The sequence below is a fragment of the Cryptomeria japonica genome, chromosome 7, assembly GCF_030272615.1.
Source record: "Cryptomeria japonica chromosome 7, Sugi_1.0, whole genome shotgun sequence".
Taxonomy (NCBI): domain Eukaryota; kingdom Viridiplantae; phylum Streptophyta; class Pinopsida; order Cupressales; family Cupressaceae; genus Cryptomeria; species Cryptomeria japonica.
Genome location: NC_081411.1, coordinates 677,311,668 through 677,327,071, shown reverse-complemented (window position 1 = coordinate 677,327,071; position 15,404 = coordinate 677,311,668). Strand labels below are relative to the sequence as shown.

Here is a 15,404-nt window from a genome sequence, read left to right as displayed (position 1 = left end):
CCTTCAAAGATTCATCATCTTTTGTCATCTTGCAACCAGTTACCATAGGAGTTCCAACAGGTTTAGAATCATCTAACCCAAAATTCTTCAACAATTCCTTCACATACTTTGATTGAGATATGAAAATGCCTTTATCAGTTTGTGTAATTTATAGTCCCAAAAATAATTTCATCTTACCTATCATAGACATCTCAAACTCTTTTTTCATATCACCAATAAACTTCTTACTCAAATCATCATCTCCTCTAAAAATAATGTCATCAACAAAAAATTCAACAATCAAAATGTTATCATTATCAATCTTGAAATATAAATTACTGTCACCAGTACCTTTATAGAATCCCAACTTCATCAAATGCCTGTCCAATCTGGCATACCAAGCTCTAGGGGCTTGTTTAAGCCCATACAATGCTTTCTTCAATCTGCATACCATGTCTCCTTCGTCTATCAATGAAAATCCATCTAGTTGTTAAATGTAGACTTCTTCTTCCAAATCACCATTCAAAAAGACTGACATCACATCCGTCTGATATACCTTGAAATTCTTATAAGAAGCAAATGCAATAAATAATCTAACAACTTCAATTCTAGCTATCGAAGCAAAGTCTCCTCAAAATCAATACCTTCCATTTGTGAATATCCTTTACATATCGGTCTTTCTTTGTTTCTAACAACTTCTCCATCTTCATTCAGTTTATTCTTGAATACCCATTTAGTACCAATTACATTCTTGTCTTTGGGTGAACTCACAATGTTGGCTCCGACTTTTTCGTACATCTTGATTTTTGCTGAAATCATACATTTTTTAGAAAATATAATGATTTAAGCTTTAAGAGGTCCCATTTGAAGTAGTTAATTGAAGAGAGTTAGATCAAAGGCTCTTAGATCAAAATTTCTTAGATAGAACCTCTCTACTTCTAAATCATACTTGTAATGGAGTCTCCTTTGCATCTATCAAATGCTAATAAAAAACCAATTTTACATTAGCTTTTGGGGGGGTCATTTAAAAAAAAAAAAGTATTTAGCTCTTATTATAGGATTTCTAAATAGTATAATTTTTAATATATTTTTATTTTATTTCTTATGAATGTAGGGTTTTCATCGAACATGAACTTCTTTGTTCAATTCTTATGGAAAAATAGTAAATGTCACCCAAAAATTCTAAAAAATATTTACGCACTAGGTATTGAAGTCCTCTTTCCAACAAAAAAAATTTGATTTTCGTTACATAAACAACAAGTTATGTAATATCAAATGGACATATGTCAAAATTACAGTTAACTCGAATTCAAATCTTAATAAAATATAAAATATTGAAGGTGATGTTACAAAACCAATTGTAAACACTAGATATGGATGTTACAAAACCAAATTTTAAAGAATCACATTCATATCTATTATAGAAAAAAAAGTTATTTTATACAGAGTGAGTATCACTTTTTTAAAATGTTGTTTTAAAAATAAAAAACTAGTTTTCGAGGGAGATAGAAAAATGGAAGGAAATTGATTCCAAAAATTATCAAAAAAATATTTTTAGAATCTACATACAAAATGACATAAATCACTAGTTCACATCATCTACAAATTCCTTATGGTTTAGAAGCAATAGGTGTCTGAATCTGAAGTTTTTTTTTGAAAAATGAATATTGCAGTGTCAAAGTTGGCAAAAAAGTGTAAGCCACTATTGTGAGTTCACCCCTTTAGGTCTCGGAACAAGTTCCCATGTATTTTTCTTCTCAATCTGATTTAACTCTTCTTCCATAGCTTTTACCCAATTTTCATCTTTACAAGAAATCAGACACGTCCCTTCAGCATCAATTCTTCTCCTAGTCATTACACCTGTATTTTTATCACCAATAATTTGATTCTCTGAATGATTTAATCTTACATACCTGGGGGTCTTCTGATTTTTCACTCTCTTTAACTTTTTCACCACACTAGCATCTAGATTAACTATCTCTTCCAGATCACTATGTTTCATGCTCGGAGTCTGCACTTGCTTTGAACTAACATCTTGATCATCAGATTCATATCCACATGCTCTGATTTTCTTCTCATGACACTCATCAACCTTCACATTTGCACTTTCAACTATTTTTCTCAATCTTTTGTTGTAACACTAGTAGGCCTTGCTCTTAGTAGAATAACCCAAAAAGATTCCTTCATCTCATCTCGCATCAAATTTTCTGATATCCTCATCTCTTTTGATATAACATTTACTTCCAAAGATTTTGAAATATCTAACTATAGGAACATGACCAAACCATAACTCACAAGGGGTCTTACCGGAATAATCTTTTATATGCACCTGGTTGAATGTGTACACAAAAGTGCTAACAACTTCTCTCCAATAGAAATGCAGAACATTTCCTTCAATCATCATAGTCCTAGCAGCATCCAAAATAGTTTTGTTCTTCCTTTCAACAACTCCATTCTGCTGAGGGGTTCACAGAGCTCATAATTGTCTCCTAATTCCATGCTCTTCACAAAAAAATCAAATTCACCAGAAGTGAATTCTCCACCTTTGTCAGATCTACGACACTTCAGCTTCAATCCTGTCCCTGTCTCCACTCTAGCTTTGAATATTTTAAATTTCTCCAGTGCTTCGGATTTCTCCCTTAGAAAAGTCACCCACATCATTCTAGAATAGTCATCAATCAATGACATAAAGTATATGTTACCGTGCAAGCTTCTTACCCTAGAAGGACCACATAAAACAATATGCACAAGATTTAATATCTCATTAGATGTATACTGTTTGCTTGAATGAAATTCTTGTTTGCTTTCCCAATTGACATTCTGAAAGATACACTAGTGAAGTTCCAAATCATGAACCACTTGAAGTGAGGACACACATGCACATCCCAAACACTCTCGAAAATCCGCACAACATAATGAATCAATTTTTGAGCAACACAAACCATAAATCACAACTCTGCAATATAGAACCAATAGAAAAACTAGTCACCATACCGGATCACATAACACGATCAAATCACCTTCGAGAACATAGAAACTCATGCTGAATCAATTGAAGATACAAGTCTCTTAATCCTTAAATCCACATCAACATATCTGCAATAAATCAACCAAACCAATTCTGTGCAACGCTGAAGAACAAGAACATAGGAATATATTGACATCAATGACAAAAACACATCCCAACAACTCTAATATCCAACGTGAACTCTCACTACTACCGCTACTTTTCTTTGTAAAAAGTACCTAGAGTTGTCTAGACTTTATAGTTTTAAACAATTTAAGTCTCAAAATCTATTTGAAGGATTGTGTAACTAAACTCTATAGCTATTTGTTTGGTATTTTATCAACATCTATAGCTCTTTGGAGCTGATTGGTGGGCTCCATACTTATTGTAGCATACTCATTTTATATGAACTCAAAATCCATACTAATCACAATTTTCTTAGTGATAGGGTTAAATGACATGCATGGTTTGGAATCTTCACTATATCCCATGAACATGCACTTTCTCACCTTTGATATTTGACTTTTGTCTCTTTTATTTTGGTACAATTGCATGTGCCACAAACCTAAACACTCTCGAGTTATTAACTATCCACTTATATGTTGTCCATGGATCTCATGGAATCTTATCACAAACAACCTTTGTGTGACTTCTATTTATCAAGTAAATTGTTTTTACTACCGTCTCACCCCAATATTCATTTGGGAGTCCCTCAACTTTCAACATACTTCTTGCCATCTCTAGAATAGTCTTATTTTTCATATTAAGATATTCTATTTTTTTGTAGATTATAGTTGGTTGTCAACTCCTTTTTTATTCTATTATACCTACAAAAATACACAAATTCATTGGAGGTATACTTTCCCCCTCAATATAACCTTAGGCACTTGATGAAATGTCCACTTTCCTTTACATCCTAGGCCTTAAACACCTTAAACTTCTCAAATGATTTATATTTGTGCTTCAAAAAATATACCCATGTCTTGCGACTATAGTCATTATGAAGGTCATAAAATATTGACTCTTTCCTATTTAAATGGTTTGAATAGGGTCACACAAATTATTATACACCAACTCAAATGGCTCTCTTACCCTTCTAGAGTTACTTGATTAAAAGGGATGCATAGTGCTTGAATAAAATGTAGGCTTCACATCTACATTGGGATCTGTTATGTTTGTTAAACCTTTAACCATACCCTTCTTGGACAAAAGACTCAAAGGAAAATAGTCTAAACTTCCATGCATTTGATGCCAAAGTCTAGAGGGGTCTTGAAAGATTGTCTTGAAGAGTTCTTGTTGTTGTACATTTCTCATGTTTTGGAGGTGAAATTATGAATTTGGTTGACAAGTAGGTTTATATCCTTAGAGGGAACATTTTGTTCTTTGTAATTAGCACTAGTACTACCACATTCTTACTCCTATTCATATCAAATATGACACGTTCTCCTTTTCCATCTATACTTTGTAACCTCTTTAAGCAATTTAAGTCTCAAAATCTATTTGAAGGATTGTGTAACTAAACTCTATAGCTATTTGTTTGGTATTTTATCAACATCTATAGCTCTTTGGAGCTGATTGGTGGGCTCCATACTTATTTTAGCATACTCATTTTATATGAACTCAATATCCATACTAATCACAATTTTCTTAGTGATAGGGTTAAATGGAATGTATGATTTGGAATCTTCACTATATCCCATGAACATGCACTTTCTCACCTTTTATATTTGACTTTTGTCTCTTTTATTTTGGTACAATTGCATGTGCTACAAACCCAAACACTCTCGAGTTATTAACTATCCACTTATATGTTGTCCATGGCTCTTGTGGAATATTATCACAAAAAACCTTTGTGTGACTTATATTTATCAAGTAAATTGTTGTTACTATAGTCTCGCCCCAATATTCATTTGGGAGTCCCCCAACTTTCAACAAACTTCTTGCCATCTCTAGAATAGTCTTATTCTTCATGTTAAGATATTCTATTTTTTGTAGATTATAATTAGTTGTCACTCCATTTTTATTCTATTATACCTACAAAAATACACAAATTCATTGGAGGTATACTTTCCCCCTCAATATAACCTTAGGCACTTGATGAAATGTCCACTTTCCTTTACATCCTAGGCCTTAAACACCTTAAAATTCTCAAATGATTTATATTTGTGCTTCAAAAAATACACCCATGTCTTGCGACTATAGTCATTATGAAGGTCATAAAATATTGACTCTTTCCTATTTAAATGGTTTGAATAGGGTCACAAAAATTATTATACACCAACTCCAATGGTGCTCTTACCCTTCTAGAGTTACTTGATTAAAAGGGATGCGTAGTGCTTGAATAAAATGTAGGCTTCACATCTACATTGGGATCTCTTATGATTAGTAAACCTTTAACCATACCCTTCTTGGACAAAAGACTCAAAGAAAAATAGTCTAAACTTCCATGCATTTGATGCCAAAGTCTAGAGGGGTCTTGAAGAGTTCTTTTTGTTGTACATTTCTCATGTTTTGGAGATAAAATTATGAATTTGGTTGACAAGTAGGTTTATATCCTTAGAGGGAACATTTTGTTCTTTGTAATTAGCACTAGTAGTACCACATTCTTACTCCTATTCTTATCAAATATGACACATTCTCCTTTTCCATCTATACTTTGTAACCTCTTTAAGCCAACTGTCTAACACTCAAGAGGTGTTTTATACTTGGGGTAAAATAAACATTCTTTATCTCCTTTTTCCCAACATGCTTGGTGTAGATCATAACATGTCCTTTTCCAACAACCAAAATTATTTCATTGTTCCCTATTTTTATCTCATATTTAACACTTTTTTCAATAGATGCAAATAAACTTTCATTACCACTCATGTGGTTGCTATAACCATTGTCCAAATACCATACCTCAATGCTACACTACTCACCTATGTTGCACATTATTAAGACCTTTGATTGATCACCTTTATCTACCTTTTCATCATCACATTTGCACTTTGTTTTGGCTGATCACATTTATTGTTTTAGTACTCTCATGATATACTTGTGACAATAATAATATTTGGTTTGAATTGTACCAATACTCATGGGGGCTTCACTGGCATGCATTCATATTGGGGGGTTTAATATCCCAAAAATGAGGGTACAATATATTGCCTATTGATGAAAATAGGGTTTTTTAAAAATTTGGGCTATAAAAAAATGCAATATTTGGAGAAAATAGAGGGGATTTTAATTCAAATTGTATTGGGAGGGGGTGACAAAAAAAGGAGTTTAGGGCAATATTTTTTGAAAATAGGGGGATTCTTTAGTATGCCATGAATGCACATGCTATAACCCAGGTTCACTAAGTGAAGCCCCCGTGCCAATACTCTTCTTGGCTTTGGAAGTGGACTAAGAGTTTCATGATCCCTCTTGACTATTCATCTATCTAGAGATATCTACTATAGAGCTACCCCTTTTGGCTCTCAAGCTCCATTCGTATTTATTTCTACCTCTCCCCCCATCTCTTGTATTAGATTGAGATTAAAAGATTGCTCTTCGGAAAAAGTTATAGACTTGTTTAGGTATTGAGCCACTCATGGGTTTGAAGTGAACCCATCATGTCATCTATTGGCAATTGTGAGAGGTCTTTGTCCTCTTTGATGACAAGAAATATTACATACATTAAACTTTAAGGGAAATTTTTTGAGGATTTTCCCACAATACTCTTCTTTTTCATTATCTCACCATTTTTTCTCAATTCCTTTAGCAAACCAAAAACTCTTGTGTGAAAGTTTGAAATAAATTATTGTCCTTCATTTAATGATTTTCATAATCACTCCAAAGCATCTAGAGCTTCAACGGTCTTATATTATCAATTCCTTTTTTGCTAGTTTAGAGGATTTCCCAAGCTTTGTTTGCATAGTTAGCTACTATTATTCTAGGGAATATAGCCTATAAATTGGCCATCTCTATCAAAATAAATTCTTTTGCATCTTTCCTTCTTGTCTCCTTCAACTGAGGATTGTAGTGTTTTGGAGGTCTTCATACACTATTAGGTCATTAACATCTCTAAAACCAGTAAACACCAACTCCTATAAATCATTTTCTACCACGACTGTCTTCATTTTCTTTGCCCAAACATCATATTTTTTCCACCAAAAATTGGCCGCTATTACTTGCTCCTACTATAATCTCCAACCATTTTTGAGATTATAATAAAACTTCAATGCCTAGTTCACCTTTGAACCTTCAACTCTGATACCATTATGTTGAGAATAAAACCCAAACTATAAATAGACATAGAGCTTTGATACCAGTTTGTAAGATAAATGATCCAAAATACACACTATCATTGCTCTATTTGTAGCTGCATTATTCTTTCTTTTCTCTTGAGAAACTTTGTTTCATTGCAATATTCCCTATTTTCTCTATCACTTAGTACCTAATTTTTGTTCATAAAATCTTCCTTAATCTTCCTTTTTGTTTGTTGTTGTATTTCCCACAAAATTTCCTTTCACTTTAAAATTCAAACTTACCCCAAATAAATTCTACTACAGTCACCAGGAGAAAAGGGGATAAATATCTCATGAATATTTTTGAAGGGTGTTTCTCTAACATGCTCATGATTAGTAATTTCAACATAACAAAACTCTAATATAGTAATTACATAATGGAGGAACAATTCGTATTCAAACTTCCTCCCTCCATAGCCATGATCTCATTTGTATTAGGCTCACTCTTCCTCCTCTTTTAGCTCATAAAGAAATAGGAAATGGTGAACTAATGGATACAAATATGAATGATGCCTATTAGAGCTTCAAAAGTAACATTGACTTGCACTTATAGTGTTTCATTGCTAGTGGGCAAATTACTTTTTGTTGGTATTATTACAAAGGGTAAACCTCATTTTGGGGTTTTTAAGTTATTATTTAGGTCTTTGGGCATGCAACTATTTATTAATTCAACATTAAACATTATTTTTCTCGAAGTGGATATTTGCCACTACCAAAGAAAATCTTTGGATCAAAAGAAAACATGTCACCCCCAAGGAAAGAATGACCCCTCTTCCCAAGTTTGTGCTTCTCAAAATACCTCTACTTCAGTATGTTCACATGCACATGCCATAAAGATTGCATTTGATTCCATAAAAGGAGGGAAATAATGTTAGAGATAGAAAGGGTGATGTGCATGTTCTTATAAATAAGCTTGAAAAGTAAACAATTACTACACATAGTCACAATATATTCCATCAACATAGCACCCATTAATAATAACAAATCCCATCAAATTGAATAGAAAAGGCCTTCCCCCATAAACATCAAGAAAAATTTCCCTTTCATTACTTATAATTGAGAAGTAGGTTGATTGTGAGGGAGGTCATCTAGATTACTAACCTCTTATAATTTTGATTTGTTTTATTGGGATGCCACCAAAATGGATAGTCTGTGAGGTAGGACCTCTCCTGAAATTAGTATGAGAAGATCCCTTATTAAAAAACAAATAAAATTATCTACAAAATTCACAATAGTTGTGAGCTTTGATTTAAGGTTTTTATATATATAATTCAATAAATATATAATAAATATTTTATAATTAGTAATTTTGTATGTATAATCATACAAATATTTACAATGATGATCTTGTATATATTTATAAAGAGAATCTATTTTAGCAATATTTTTTACCCTTGGTCATTATGCACAATGATATGCACAATGATATTGTGTCAATCATTTTTTATTAAGGAGTTTTTGTTTGAAATATTGTTGTTATTGATGTCAAAGGGGAATTAATGTCAAGTCAATGTGTTATTGATGCCAAAGGGGGCTTAATAAGAAAATATTTACTAAGTTTTAAAGATAAATACTTGAGTTAAGGGCTAGGCCACCTATGTATTAATAATAAAATAAATTTATTTATGTGCAAAATTTTGCCAACCTCCTTAGTAAAATAGATACTTGGGGAATTTATTTATGTGCAAAAGTGTGCCAATCTCCAAGGTGAGATTAAATTAAAATTATTATTTTCATCCGAGAATGATCTATTGGGTGAAGAGGCATGATTGGGGTATAAATAAAAGATGAAGTTGAGGTAAAGACATCAAGCAATTGATGAATTATCTTTCAAATTTATAGTAGATTGGAGCAGACTTAAGAGAGGTCTAGTAGCATATTCTTGGAGGTTATTTGTAGTAGATTTGGAGCATACCTAAGAGCTCATTTGGAGTAGAGTTATGAAGCATATTGGAGGGAATGTTTGAGTAGATTTAAGGAGAATAGAGAATATTCATGAAGGCTTTGTGAAGACTTTATGGGTAGATTTATGATAACCTTATGAGAAGATGCATGAAGTTCTCATGAGAAAACATTTGAAGGATTTATAGGATATTTTGAATGTGAAGAATTATAATAGACCTTTCAAGGTGATTTATATTATATTTCAAGGAATATTTAAGCAAATTTGTATTAGAGATGGTTCCTTGAAAAATAGTATAACCACTCGAAGGTTTCAATCTTGAGGAGCACACATGGAAGAAGAAAAGGAAATACCAAACAAAGAATTAGTCAACAAACAAAACCAAACGCAAGTAATGAAAAAGATGCAAGAAAAAATGATGGGATGACAAGTGGAACTCACATAGAAAAATAATCAAAAGATGACATCCTTGATAGAGAAGACGACTATATGAATGAGAGAAAAGAAGAGATGGATGTAGAAGATATTTTTTTAAAGGAAGTGCATGGTGAAGATGAAGGGGAAGTGGATCTTGAAGAAATCCATAATGCTTATAGAGAGATTGAGAAACTTAAGAAAAAAATATTAAACTAGAGCTACAACATCAAGAAGACAATAAATCTAATGTTGACCTAGTACAAAGCCTTGGAAAATCCAAAAAGGTGATCATCGAGCTAAAAGTTCAAATTGAAAAAAGGAAAAGGATTGAAAAAGATGTGAGGACCCAATTGAAAGTGAAGGAAGAAGATTGTGAAATGTTAGAATCTAAGATTGCTTCCTTGAGAAAGGAACTAGAAAAGACATCCTCCACATTGAACAAGAGCCTCAAGTTTGATTAGAGTACCAAGATTTTGGATGATATATTAAATGAACAATGGTCACCATTCAATAATAAATGACTTGGTTATAAAGAAAATCAAATGGCTAATAAATAGGACTTAAAAAATGCACCAAAGAAGTCAAATACAAAAGAATCAAATAGGTATGTTGAAGCCCTAAAAATCCCTATCAAATGTGAAAGTAGCAAGATGAAGAATTAAGATCCAAAAGAGATCAATATTCATCCAAAAATTAACAAGAAGAAGTTCAAAATGTCCTTCCCAACAAGACAACAACAAATGATGAGGTTCCAAGGTTTCTTTTATGGTTATTATTATTCATGCAATCACTTTGGTCATGGAGCAAGAGATTATGGGACTCTACAATATATTTTGGTTGAAACAAATATAGAAGTCCTTACATATGAGTTTTTAAGAAGGAACTATAATTCATTTGTTCTATTAGTAAATTAATGTTATATGCTACAAATGCAATAACTAGACATAACAAGATTTTGTAGAAGTTGTCTTATAGAACCTAGACATAACAAGAAGGATGGCATGAACAAACAAAAGGGAAAGAATACAAAAGTATGGATAAGGAAACAAGAGAAAGATAACAAGAAGAAGGAAGAATCAATGATTGTGCAAAATGCACTCCATGCAAAAATTTGAGGAGAATCCTGAATTCAAGGGGAGCTAATCATTGCAATATCTTACAGGCTCTAGATGGAAAATAGAATTCAAAAAAAGATCAAATGATGCATATTTTATATAAAGATAATAAGTATCTCATTGTCATTGATTTCAGAAAGGGGGAGGGTAACTAGAAAAAGGAAAATGATGTAGTTGATGTCAAGAGGAAGTATTAGACAAAGAGGGAGATTCTTTGTAAGAGTATTGAACATCCCTTTGTCATTGATGTCAAAGGGAGAGAGTTAGAGGAAGGGGGGTAATTATGCTCTCTATAACTTTGACATCAATAACTATATCACGCCACCTTTGACATCAATTGCAATATGTCAAATAATTTGTCCCTTGTCATTCATGTCAACCATTTGTGAATCTAGTATGAACATGATGCTCTTATTTTTAAATAGTCATGACTTTTTTCTTAAGAGTCTCTTATGTTGATCACTTCATTTCTCTTAACCTCTATTGCTACTTTTTAAGGAGATGTTTTATTTGACTAATGTTGCCTTTTATAAACCAATGTCCTTTATGAAATCTTAATATATGTCTTCACAAATACAATCATTGTCTTTATAACCATAACAAATGCCTTTTATAAAGTGATTCACTTCCTTCTAATACCAAGCATTACATCTTATAATTAATAACTACTCCATATATTAACTAGATTATTCCATAAATTAATAAGGTCTCTCCTTTAATAAATTCATTGCATTTTTAATCATTTCTCTTTAGCTTATTAATTACTGCCATTTTTATTTCTATTTCCCATAAAGACGGGAAATTATTACACATTTGTGTACCTTGACTTGCACACTGATAAGGAAGGTGATCAACATTAGACATGTATTTTATTCTTGTCATGCAACCAAGGGAAGTTGGCCAATATTAGGACGTGTCTTGGAAATATACCAAGGTTTAGTCAACCATTATATGAATAAATAAACTTAAGCTTTAGACTTTTGCTAACATATACTTAAACTTTTCTTGTATAAATGTTAATATTTGGTTAATATACATCGATTGGTGACCATTGGCCTTTGTGCTTCATTGAAAAAATGTTCTCTGTATCTTTGACATCAATAACGATATCATGCCACCTTTGATGTCAATGACAATATGTCCAATATTTTGAACCTTAATTATTAGAATCACTGGTATGCAAAAGGATATGGTCTTGAATCCTCTTTATTAATCTTTTTTAGTCTTTGCTATTATAATTAATGGCATACAAAATACTATGGTGTGAAATCTTCTTTGTTAACTCCTTTTAACCTTGATTATTATAATCAATGGTATGCATAATATGGTGTAAAATCTCTTTGTTAAGAATTTTTAGCATTGATTATCATAGTCAATGTTATGTGGATAAGAAGACATAAATTTATATGTTACACGTATTGCCTTTTCTATAACATTCCTCCAAGTATTTTTCTTTATCCAATTATTAAACTTGAGGATCTTACAATAATTTATATTTTGTATGCACAAGTTTTGTACAACTAACTAAAATTTAGCTACAACCTGAATTAAATCATAAAACTACTTCTATTGTAACCCTATTTAATTCCTATTTGAATAATAACATTAATTGTCCCACAAGCTAAACCCTCAATCATAAATAAATTCTAATTCTAATTAAAACATAATAGTAACCCTTACCCTAATTAAATCGTAATAACAACTTGACTCTCATTTGAAACATATTCCTCTATTATTATTTATATTTTAATTAAGTTAATTTTTTTATTTAAATGAAATAATAAAATACTAAAATAAACATCTCGAAAATGATATCTCTAAATATTTTTAAGATAAATTTTCCTAAACATAAATATGCTAATAGATATATTTAAGACTGAAAACTAGGAAGAAAGCTAATCTATGGAGAATATTAAAACTAAAACGGCATCCCAAAAATAAATGGTAATTTGTGCATCGAAAATAGAGAAAATAAAATACAGTGCCGAAATGGTAATTTGATTTACTGCAAAGTAAAACAGTTTTTTGTTTGATCGTTAAATAACTTACTATTAATACCAGTAAGAGTTCATCAACAAGTCGATATGTCCGAGTGGTTAAGGAGACAGACTTGAATTCTGTTGGGCTTCGCCCGCGCAGGTTCGAACCCTGCTGTCGAAGTTTTGATTTTCAGTTTTATCAAATTTTAAAAAACCTCTTTAAGCTACAATTCATAAATTAGCATAGTTTATCATAAAAGTTTGATTTTCAATTTCATCAATATAAAAAAAACTCTATAAACTATAAAGCATATTCATAAATTACCACACTTCATAATAATAATTTGAAATTTATTTTATTTTATTAGGTTAAGTTTAGAAAATCTATTTATTATTATTTAAATATATTTTTATTTGTTGTTTTTTTGTTTTGTATTTGTTATTTTCTCATGGTTTTTTATATATAAATAATCTAATGATTGATTTGGTCAAATCTAATATGAACACCATTCTTAATTTTATAATTCATTATATATTTAAGTCTTTTGAGTATTAAAAACATTTATCCACCTCAATCTCTAATATTCGAGTACCTTAGACACCTCTTCCCCCATAACAATGTCCTTTAGATATTAATACGTGTGGTAACATCCTCAATAGTAAAAAATGAAAATATTATAATATTAATGTCTAGTTTTTTGCTTCACTTCGTATATTCAGCTATTCCCACATCCAAATAATAAAAAAAAATATTTTCAATTGTCGAAACTATTCTTGTAGTTTTTTTAGTTGCACAAAACCTTTTACCCTTCATTTTCTAAACATTTTCCAAGTTATCCAAGCTTTGATCTTTCTCGAACTTTATGAGACTTGATTATCAACGAGGAGATTTTGCTATTTAGAATCCCTCAAGACAAGTTGTCAAAGATTCTTATGGCACCATCTTATCTAAATACCAAACTCTTATGATAATTATAGGTTGCAATACTATTTAGAATATTGTCATGATTTTATAAGCCATCAACACAACATGAGAAGGGATTGTAACCATGCAAATCACACCAACCTAGAACATATGAGATTGAATGCAGATTATTAGTTCACCTAGAAAAGGATACATGATAAAAAAAGATAGAAGCTAAAGGTAGAGTCTAGATTCTCCCTCTTTTTCTAGAACAAACAACGAAACTCCGCCAAACATCAAACATACTAATCCCTTCTCTATTGTTTTGTGTTTTTTTACAAGTACCCTCTTTTGTGTTCTTTTGTTGAGAATCTAAAACATATTTTGAATATTTAATTATGCTTTGATTTCAATTTTAAAAGAAAATACAACTTTCTTAATTAATTTAGTTTAGATTTTGTTGAACCTATCTCCTACATGCTTATCCTTTAGATTAATTTTCTACTTTTATACAAAGGGTGCATGTATACCTTCTTTTAGGATTGGATTTTCTAGGTTGACCCAATATACACTTATAGATCTAGAAAATATATTCTTGAGCGTCATGATTTGAGGGAATATACATGCAAAAATTTGGCACCTTTTCTTTCTTAAGGACATTAATAGACTTTAGTAATTTAGTATATCCCATAAAGATCAAGATGTATGGGTATCTCTTTGACATATCCCATAGAATTAACCAATTTAATTTTTTTATGAAGCCATTTTTGTGCTATGAGGTATAGAATGCAAAATTTTCTTATAGCACTCTTTCATTGAATGGAATCGAAGCATTTTGGAACATTATGTTCCTCACCATCGTAGGAAAATAAATTGGATTTGACAAAAATGAGAGGTTATTATAAGTAAAATGGAATCTAGTTGTGCTTTTAAATGAGATATTACAATGTGCCATAGTTTCAGAATTGGTAAAATCCCTTTATCAATCCAATGTAGCATAGAGGGACAAATATGGTCTTATAAATGTTTACAAACATTGAAAAATATTTGGAGACCATGCTTCAAATAGATTAACAATCACTAATGTAATTTCACTCTCTCTTATTTGTAAATTTGATAGTAGTTCGGTACTTCTAAGGAATTATAATGACCCAATATTTTATCACTATAATCAAGCTCTAAGGCATCATATTTAGTTTTGTATAGGTCAAGTACAGATAAGATATAAGACTTAATTGATCATAATATTGCTCATGTATTCAGGGTGTTAGTGATAACAAAAATCACGTGGTTTCATCTTCTAATAAAAAAATGTAAATTTATGTACAAATTCATTTCCTCTCCATGTTAACAATATAAACATTATACTTTTTACTATTGACCATGATACTATAGATGAGCATTATGTTTTAATTATAATGATATAAAACTAAGGGTGCCACTTTTCTATTAGTGCTAAAAAATGGTTGATTCCTTCTAAAAACTTATAGTTCAACAATGAAAGGTTCCATTGTTGAAAGCAACTCATGCATCCTTACAAAAAATTGAATATCTCTAGTTATATAAAATTGAGTAGCCACTCAATCAAACTTAAATGGACTCCCACATGACATACCTATTCTTATTGGTAAAATGAAAGGACTTACTCACATATACATGGATATAACAACCTTCACATGTTAGGAAAATGGTGTCTCAAGCTTGTGATTATAAAAATATTATTATCAATAAATGAGTGCAAGGGTTGCAAGGGGGGTACCCCCTTGCGGGGTTTGGGGGGATTGTCTCCCTAGCGGGGGGTTTGAGGGCCATGTCACCTTACGAGGGTT

General features: G+C 31.3%; 1 non-coding gene across 1 annotated transcript; it reads left to right on the top strand.

Moving 5' to 3' along the window:
• The first annotated feature begins 12,770 nt into the window (after positions 1-12,770).
• Positions 12,771-12,852, top strand: TRNAS-UGA (transfer RNA serine (anticodon UGA)). The gene has a single exon. It is a non-coding gene; the product is annotated as a tRNA-Ser (tRNA).
• The last annotated feature ends 2,552 nt before the right edge of the window (positions 12,853-15,404 follow it).